Genomic DNA, 8,813 nt, shown 5'->3' with positions numbered 1-8,813 from the left:
CAAATGAAACTCTGGAAGACTTAAACATGTCCGCGTAATTAAAGTCTATTTTTGACGTCAAACAGCAGTCTTCATTCAAACCTTCTGGTTTGTAAGAACAGTCAACAATTGTCATTTAACCACTACATTTTTCCTATCTCTTGTTGATCTTTTAAACACCCATTAACATATATAAGCCATATATTTAGTCTACACTTTGTTAACATTTTGATCTTGTATTCTTTCCCAATAAAAATCAAAACTTTAATCAATTTTCAAGAAAATATTAGGGTTCAGGTTCACACAGCTGGGTTTCTGGGTTTTATCTTATTCTTCATCATATTAAACTTTCTTGAATTTTTATTTCTGGGTATTAAAAATCTTGATTTTTAAGTGAAAATTTCATCATTTTAAATTTTCTTGAATTTTTATTTCTGGGTTTTTGTTATTTTTATATTTAATATCTGGGTTTCAAAAATCTTGGATTTTTAAGTGAAAATGTCATCATTTTAAACTTTCTTGAATTTTTATTTCTGGGTTTTTGATAATTTCATATTTAATTACTGGGTTTTAAAAATCTTGAATTTTGGTTGAAAACTTCATCATTTTAACTCATTTTGAATTTTTGTTTCTGGGTGTTTTATAATTCCATATATAATTTCTGGGTTTCAAAAATCTTGAATTTTAAGTGAAAATGGGAAAAGAAAAAAGATGCATCTTAGCAAGATGTATTCAATTAGAAGAAGTGGGTTTGAAGAGGACCATTCTCAAATTGGTGGGCCAGGCTTTTCAAGGGTGGTTTATTGTAATGAAACAACTGGTGGATTACAGAATAATAATATTCAAAATTATGCTGATAATCATGTGAGATTAACAAAGTATACACCAGTAACATTTCTACCAAAGTCATTGTTTGAGCAGTTTAGAAGAGTAGCTAATTTTTATTTTTTGGTTACTATGATTTTGGCTTTTACTTCATTAGCTCCTTATTCTGCTGTTAGTGCTGTTCTTCCTCTTATTATTGTCATTGGTGCTACAATGGTTAAAGAAGGGTATGAAGATTGGCAAAGACAGCAACAGGTGTGTTCTTGGTCACATTTTTATGTTAAAGTTTTGTTTTTTTTTTTTTTGTTTTTTGATAATAAAAGGTTTTGTTGTTGATGCCAAAATTGGAGTGACAAGAGTATGGAATTGTTTGCATATAAGTAGTTGTTAAAAGGTTATATTATTATAAAATAATATTGTATAACTTGGTCTAGAAAACTTACTATTTTTTTACTTACTATATATTTACAAATTTCATCTTTTAGTTTTGATTTGGAATTAGGTATAAGTTTTAATGTACACGAGTTTTTTTTGTTAGGCGTTTGTATCTCGGTTCATTAGAGATAGATAGATGACCATATGGGTCAATGAGCGGGTTTGAAACGGGTCCGGTTGGTTTGACCACCTAACACTTTTTTGTCTATCTTTTTTTAATGCAAATAATTAATGTGTTAACTATGGGTATGTTTGGCAAAACTAGCTGGTAGCTGTTGCTGGAAGCTGCTAGCTGGTGGCTAGAAGCTGGTAGTTGTAGCTTTTTAGATATATTTAGATGTTTGGCAAAGTAGCTGGAGCTTTTAATAAAATGTATAAAATTACTAAAATGGGCATAACTATAAACAAAAATAGTAAATGTATTTATTTTGAAAGGTTATTTCAGTAAATTAATATACTAAAAGCTTGTAGCTCTTTCTAAACGCTACTAGTAGAAGCTTTAAGCTTTAAGCTTTTTCTCCTGACCTAAAAGCTTCAAGCTCCTTGAACCAACAAGGCTTTTAATTGAGTAGGAGCTTTTTCTTAAAAGCTTGAAGCTTATAGCTCCTAAAAGCTCCTAAAAGCTTCATGCCAAACATACCTATGTTTAGAATAACATTATTATTACAATAATCATGTCATTCTATGAATTAACCATTTTTAGGAGGCTGTGTTTGACTTTCAACAGAGTTGACTTTGACCCATTTTGAACCCATTTGATATGACCATCTCTACTTTTAGTTGCATTGTTTGACTTACACTTAAGTCATTTTCTTAGTTAAACATTTGGATTATGCATATACATACATATTATACAATTAAACACATGGGTCACAGCTCACATGTGTTGTTTGATTCTTGAAATTTTTTGTTTTGATAAAAATTTTCAATTTTTATATGAACTTTTTTCAGGATCATGAAGTCAACAACCGAAAAGTCAAAGTCCACCGCGGTGGAGGAGTATTCGAAACTCGCCAATGGAAAAAACTAAAAGTTGGTGATATAGTTAAAGTAGAAAAAGATAATTTCTTCCCTGCAGATCTTTTGTTACTCTCATCTAGCTATGAAGATGCAATATGTTATGTTGAAACAATGAATCTTGATGGTGAAACAAATTTAAAACTAAAACAAGCGTTAGATGCATTTTCAACAGTTAATGAAGACTCAGAGTTTAACAACTTTAAAGCCACAATAAGATGTGAAGATCCAAATGCTAGTTTGTACACATTTGTTGGAACAATAAACTTTTGAGATCAACGGTATGCACTTTCGCCTCAACAGCTTCTTTTAAGAGATTCCAAGCTTAGAAACACGGATTACATTTATGGAACCGTTGTTTTCACGGGCCACAACACGAAAGTGATTCAAAACTCAACCGACCCGCCTTCTAAACGAAGCAGAATCGAGAGACGGATGGATAATATTATATATTTCTTGTTCTTTATATTGTTTCTAATGGCGTTTATCGGGTCGGTTTATTTTGGGATTGTGACTGATGATGATTTAGATGGTGGTAGAATGAAAAGATGGTATTTACGACCTGATGATTCGGATGTTTTCTTTGATCCGAAACGAGCTCCCGTGGCGGCGATTTTACACTTTTTAACAGCTCTCATGCTTTACAGTTACTTGATTCCAATTTCATTATATGTGTCTATAGAAGTTGTGAAGGTGTTGCAGACAATTTTTATTAACAAAGATGTTAATATGTGTGATGAAGAGTCAGACAAACCGGCGCACGCCCGGACATCGAATTTGACCGAAGAACTCGGTCAAATCGATACTATTTTGTCTGATAAAACCGGGACTTTGACTTGTAACTCAATGGAGTTTATCAAGTGTTCGGTGGCGGGGACGGCGTACGGGCGGGGGGTTACGGAAGTCGAGAGAGCTATGGTCAAACGGATCAACGGTGAGGATCGTTTAGATGAGATTGAAATCGATGCTTATTCTCATTTATCTGTGAAAGGATATAAGTTTGAAGATGAAAGGATTACGAACGGGCGGTGGGTTAACGAGCCACATTCGGATGTGATTCAAAAGTTTCTTCGGTTATTGGCGATATGTCATACTGCTATACCGGATGTGGATGAGGACACCGGGAAGGTGACTTATGAAGCCGAGTCACCTGATGAGTCAGCATTTGTGATTGCAGCTAGAGAACTCGGTTTTGAGTTTTACAAAAGGACGCAAACGAGTGTTTCTTTTATGGAGTTTGATCCTAAATCCAAGAAACATGTCGAAAGGTTTGATCTTTATGAATCTTTATTAATCTTTTTGTATTGGGTCACTTTTAGTATCGATTCTTTTATCGAGTTTGATCCTAAATATAAGAAACATGTCGAAAGGTTTGACCTTTTTGAATCTTTCTTTGCCGGGTAACTTTTATTATCGATTCTATATTTCCATCGCGCTAATGTTTTATCTTTTAATATTTATTTTGCAGGTCATATGAACTTTTGAACATTTTAGAGTTCAACAGTACACGAAAGAGAATGTCGGTTATTGTAAGGGACGACGAAGGAAAGTTACTTTTACTATGTAAAGGTGCTGACAGGTTAGTAACGTTGTAACATTTAAACACGCTAAATACTATATTTATATTTTATTAATTTGTCTTGTTAATGTTGTTTATTTGTGCAGTGTTATGTTTGAAAGACTTTCTAAAAAAGGGCGACAATTCGAAGAGAAGACACGAGACCATGTGCATGAATATGCTGATGCGGGATTAAGGACTTTAATACTTGCATATCGTGAGCTCAACGAGAAAGAATATGAAGAGTTCAATGAGAAGTTTACAGAAGCTAAGAACTCCGTAAGTGCAGAACGAGATGATTTGATAAGTGAAGTGACGGATCAAATGGAGAGCGATTTGATACTTCTCGGTGCAACCGCCATTGAGGACAAACTTCAAAAAGGGGTGAGTTTTACTTGTGGTTTGATAGTTTGACTAAATAGTCAAACTTATTTCATACTCATAGAATTTCAATTTTCTTTTGTAGGTTCCCGAGACAATCGACAAACTTGCTCAAGCCGGAATCAAGATATGGGTTCTTACCGGTGATAAAATGGAAACAGCCATTAATATAGGGTAAGATTTTCACTTGTTGACTTTAAAGAGTCAAACTTTATAATTTCCAGACTCAAATTTATGTTAATTTAGTGTTCTCTTGATCTTCATATTAATAATACTCAATAGTATTTATAATTTAGTAAACCATAGTTATCAAACTTTTTGGCACTAATTAACATTTTCTTACTTTTTTAAAGTTAAAGATTACTCCTTTTGACCATTAAAGTCAAACATGACTTTTTGTGCAGATTTGCATGCAGTCTACTTAGACAAGGAATGAAGCAAATTGTAATAACTCTAGAATCACCAGAGATTTTAGCAGCTGAAAAAGCCGGTGACAAAAACATAATCGCTAAAGTGAGTTAACTCACTCGTCTTACTGTATCAAATTTAAATTTCAAGATTCTTGATCGAAAAATTTACGAATTTGCCCTTGCAGCTTTCCAAACACAGTGTCCAAAACCAGATATCAGCAGGGAGAGCTCAGATTAATGCTTCGGTATCTGATGCATACGCGTTAATTATCGACGGGAAATCACTAGCATATGCTTTAAACGACAGCATGAAAACTGAGTTTTTAGAACTTGCTGTTGGTTGTGCTTCTGTTATCTGTTGTCGTTCGTCGCCAAAACAAAAAGCATTTGTTAGTATTCTTTTACCCTAACATTTTAAGAGCCAATATATATTTTAAAAATGAAATAAAAAATAAAAAATATATTTTTTTTCAGGTTACCAGACTTGTTAAAGAGGGAACTGGTAAAACTACATTAGCCATCGGTGATGGAGCAAACGATGTGGGTATGCTTCAAGAAGCCGACATTGGGATCGGAATCAGTGGTGTTGAGGGAATGCAGGTACTTCACCAAGTGATTTTACTTATTTGCCCTTATACCGGGTTACATTTTCTATTTGTTCTAATTATTTTCTTTGCAGGCGGTTATGTCGAGTGATATTGCCATTGCTCAGTTTCGGTTTTTGGAACGCTTGCTATTAGTTCATGGACATTGGTCTTACAGAAGAATTTCTTCAATGGTAAAAAAAATTGAAACATCTTGTTCATAAATTTTTTTTTTACATTTGATTAATATTTTTTATTTGTTTTTACAGATAAACTACTTTTTTTTATAAGAACATTGTATTTGGAACCACGCTTTTCTTATACGAGGCGTATGCATCATTCTCCAGTCAACCTGCTTATAACGATTGGTATTTGGTGCTCTACAACATCGTTTTCACATCACTTCCCGCGATCGCATTGGGCGTGTTTGATCAAGATGTATCCGCTCGGTTTTGTCTCAAGGTATGAAAAACTTTAACTTTACACCAATATAGAAGTGCCCATTTCAATTCAATATACGGGTCAATTTGTTTTTATACAAATTCATCTATTAAGAAATGGTCAAAAGTTACATAAAACAATAAAGCCTCTTCAATCAATTTGTTTTAAAGTAATACACTATTATTTTATTTATTATAATTAATGAATAAGAGTAAAATAGTCATTTTACGTAAAAATAATTGAGTTTTTTTAACATCAGTTAGTGTGAAAGACGAAAAGTGTGACAACATATGAACTTCATGAGTTTTTTTGTACTTGTTGAAGTTAAAGTACATGATCTGCGAGTAACGCGAAACGTAAAGGACAACAACTGTAATTTACCCTCATCACAAATTGATGTGACTTTAGTCAAAATGTATTATTAATTCGCTTTTATAACTTTTAATATATGATGTTTTGTTAAAAAAAAAAACAATATGGCGTTGGGGTATTTTTATTTATATAAACTTTATAAACAATGGAATCATGTCAATATAAAATTTTGCTCGTTGATATATTTTATGCTGCTCATTTTTTTTATATATACCAAAATGCAGATGAAAATAAACAATTCGAAAAGCCATATTCTTTTTTTTATAAAACATTTTATATCAATATTATATGATAAAACCAAAAGTATACATTACTTAATGTCACATCAATTGGTGCATTTAGTAAAAATATGGGTGCAAATAGTAGGACCCTTATTTTTTATAACTATAACATATAATGTTTGATTTTAACTCCGACCCATTTTGATCTGTGACCCAAAAAAACGGGTCAGCCCGGCCCGTTTTGCCACCTTTATTTTTTATTTTTTATATTCTTTAATTTTTTTTTTCTAAACATACAAATCAAATACAATCATCAATAATTAAAATTCTAATATTATTCTCATTTGCTATTGCAGTTCCCTTTGCTATACCAAGAAGGCGTGCAAAACACGCTTTTTAGTTGGCGAAGAATATTCAGTTGGATGCTTAACGGGCTATTTACCGGCTTAATAATATTCTTCCTCTGCATAAGCGCGTTAAACCCCGAGTCATACGACAAGAACGGGAAAACAGCCGGGATGGAAATCATGGGGGCCACATTGTACTCGTGTGTCGTATGGGTGGTCAACTGCCAAATGGCGCTAGCCGTTAGTTACTTCACCTTAATACAACATATATTCATATGGGGAGGTATTATTTTGTGGTACCTCTTTTTGTTAGCCCAGCGTCGGTTTCAACAACCGCGCATAAAGTGTTTGCGGAAACACTTGCACCCGCGCCTACTTATTGGGTTGTGACTCTTTTTGTGGTGGTAGCTTCTTTGATACCTTATTTTTGTTTTAAAGCGGTTCAAATGCGGTTCTTTCCCGGGTACCATGGGATGGTTCAGTGGATAAGGCACGAGGGTCAAGCGGATGACCCTCGGTATTGTCACATGGTTCGACAACGGTCCATTAGGACCACGACTGTTGGGTTCACGGCTTGATCGATCGCGAGGGATATCGAGTTTGACCGGCATTTCCAGAGATGATTTGGGATATGAATATATATGATCATGTTTGTATTAGTTTGTACAAAGTTATTTAAATGTAGATAGGGGTTGGTTTAAGGAATTTTGATTATTTTATTTATTATTTGTAATTTGTAATTGCACGTAATATTTTTTAAAGAATTTTGTTGCATATGTTTGGAAAATTTTGTAAATATAAATAGGAGAATATACATATACTCTTTATGTGATTTGATGATGAGTTGATAATTTAGTCCTATGCTAGATAGCCAATTAAAATTCCAAAAATTATTTTAATTAGTAGTGATTTTTATGAGTCATTCGATGATGGATTTCAGTCGTCCCCAGTTATATGATGTTTTAGATTCAACACATAAACCCCGTAGACAGATACCCTGACAACATGAATGTAGACGCCGGGGCTGTCTTAAAAGAAACAAGCGGATACCATTAAAATGTTACATTTTATCCCCTTGTAATCCAACCTCATGATTTACAATTTGTCAAAAGAAATCCCAACTATAGGATATTTTATATAATTATATTTGTTATATATAGGAGTGAGTTATTGTACAATAATGACTTATCGTACATTATGTACGCGACACTGCTGGTCATCGATTTCAATTTCACACGGTGGCAATTTGGTAAATAACCCAAACAGTAGTTCGCGATCAAATTCATCGATTTAAAATCGATTCCGATCCAAATTCATAACTCCTTAATCTATCTCATCCAATTTCTAAACTCTAATCACAACTTATAGTATGAAATCTCAAAAGTCAAAACCCAAATTGAAAAGAACGTCACTGAACATTAAATTCTTCAAATTGATCAAAAATTGATGATTTAATCAATCGAATTGATGTGTAAGAGGCTTTAGAATCATCAATCGATTATGGGATTGCAGAAATAACGCACTCAATCGAGCTCTGATTATGGTTCAAAATATTATGTTTAAATGTTTTGAAACAAAACTAAATATCTTTAAACGTTCTGACCAAAAAAAGCATATCTTTAAACGTTCTAATACGTTCAAGTTTGTTCAATACAAAAACTTTAGAAGTTCTAACAAAAAACTTTAAACGTTCAAATACGTTTAGGCTTAAAACTTTAAACGTTCAGCTAAAACCCATCACTCAAAACTCAAAATTGATCAATTGAAACTTCAAATTGATGATTAATTGGATCAATTTCAAAGTTTAATTGATCAATTAGTTCATTAATTTCAATTTCAATTGATCAATTTGATCAACTAACCTGTGAACAAGTCGTGAAGGAGGAAGATGGTGTACGGTGGACGGAATCGTTGGATGGTGGACGGTGGACAGACTCGTTGGATAGTGACGGATTGTTGAACGGCCATGATGAAGGTGGACAGAATCGATCGGAGCAGTGGTGGGCGAAGACTGGCTCGTCGTTGTTGTTACTCGGTATTCTGATCGGAAAACCCTAGATCGATCGAACGTTCCATAGCCTCGCGTACGTAATGTACGATAAAGGATTTTCGTATTCTATCATTTATCTATATATATACATATATATATATATATATGTATATATATTTATAATTATAAATTATATATATGTATATACTAGGTTATGTATCTGTGTATTACACGGATGATTAAATATAAAAAT

General features: G+C 33.1%; 1 pseudogene across 1 annotated transcript; it reads left to right on the top strand.

The window, feature by feature from the left end:
• Positions 1-666: 666 nt before the first annotated feature.
• Positions 667-7,299, top strand: LOC143574103 (putative phospholipid-transporting ATPase 9; annotated as a pseudogene). Its single transcript, XR_013142529.1, has 11 exons — positions 667-1,059; positions 2,191-3,524; positions 3,725-3,835; positions 3,922-4,198; positions 4,281-4,369; positions 4,600-4,708; positions 4,791-4,994; positions 5,080-5,205; positions 5,285-5,385; positions 5,462-5,651; positions 6,580-7,299. The product of XR_013142529.1 is annotated as a putative phospholipid-transporting ATPase 9 (transcript).
• Positions 7,300-8,813: the final 1,514 nt, after the last annotated feature.

The sequence above is a fragment of the Bidens hawaiensis genome, unplaced genomic scaffold (assembly GCF_021521415.1).
Source record: "Bidens hawaiensis isolate Kalapana, Puna unplaced genomic scaffold, B.hawaiensis_p1.1 tig00026850_1, whole genome shotgun sequence".
Lineage (NCBI taxonomy): Eukaryota > Viridiplantae > Streptophyta > Magnoliopsida > Asterales > Asteraceae > Bidens > Bidens hawaiensis.
Note: the sequence above shows the minus strand (reverse complement) of the source record. Positions and strands in the feature narration are given on the sequence as shown.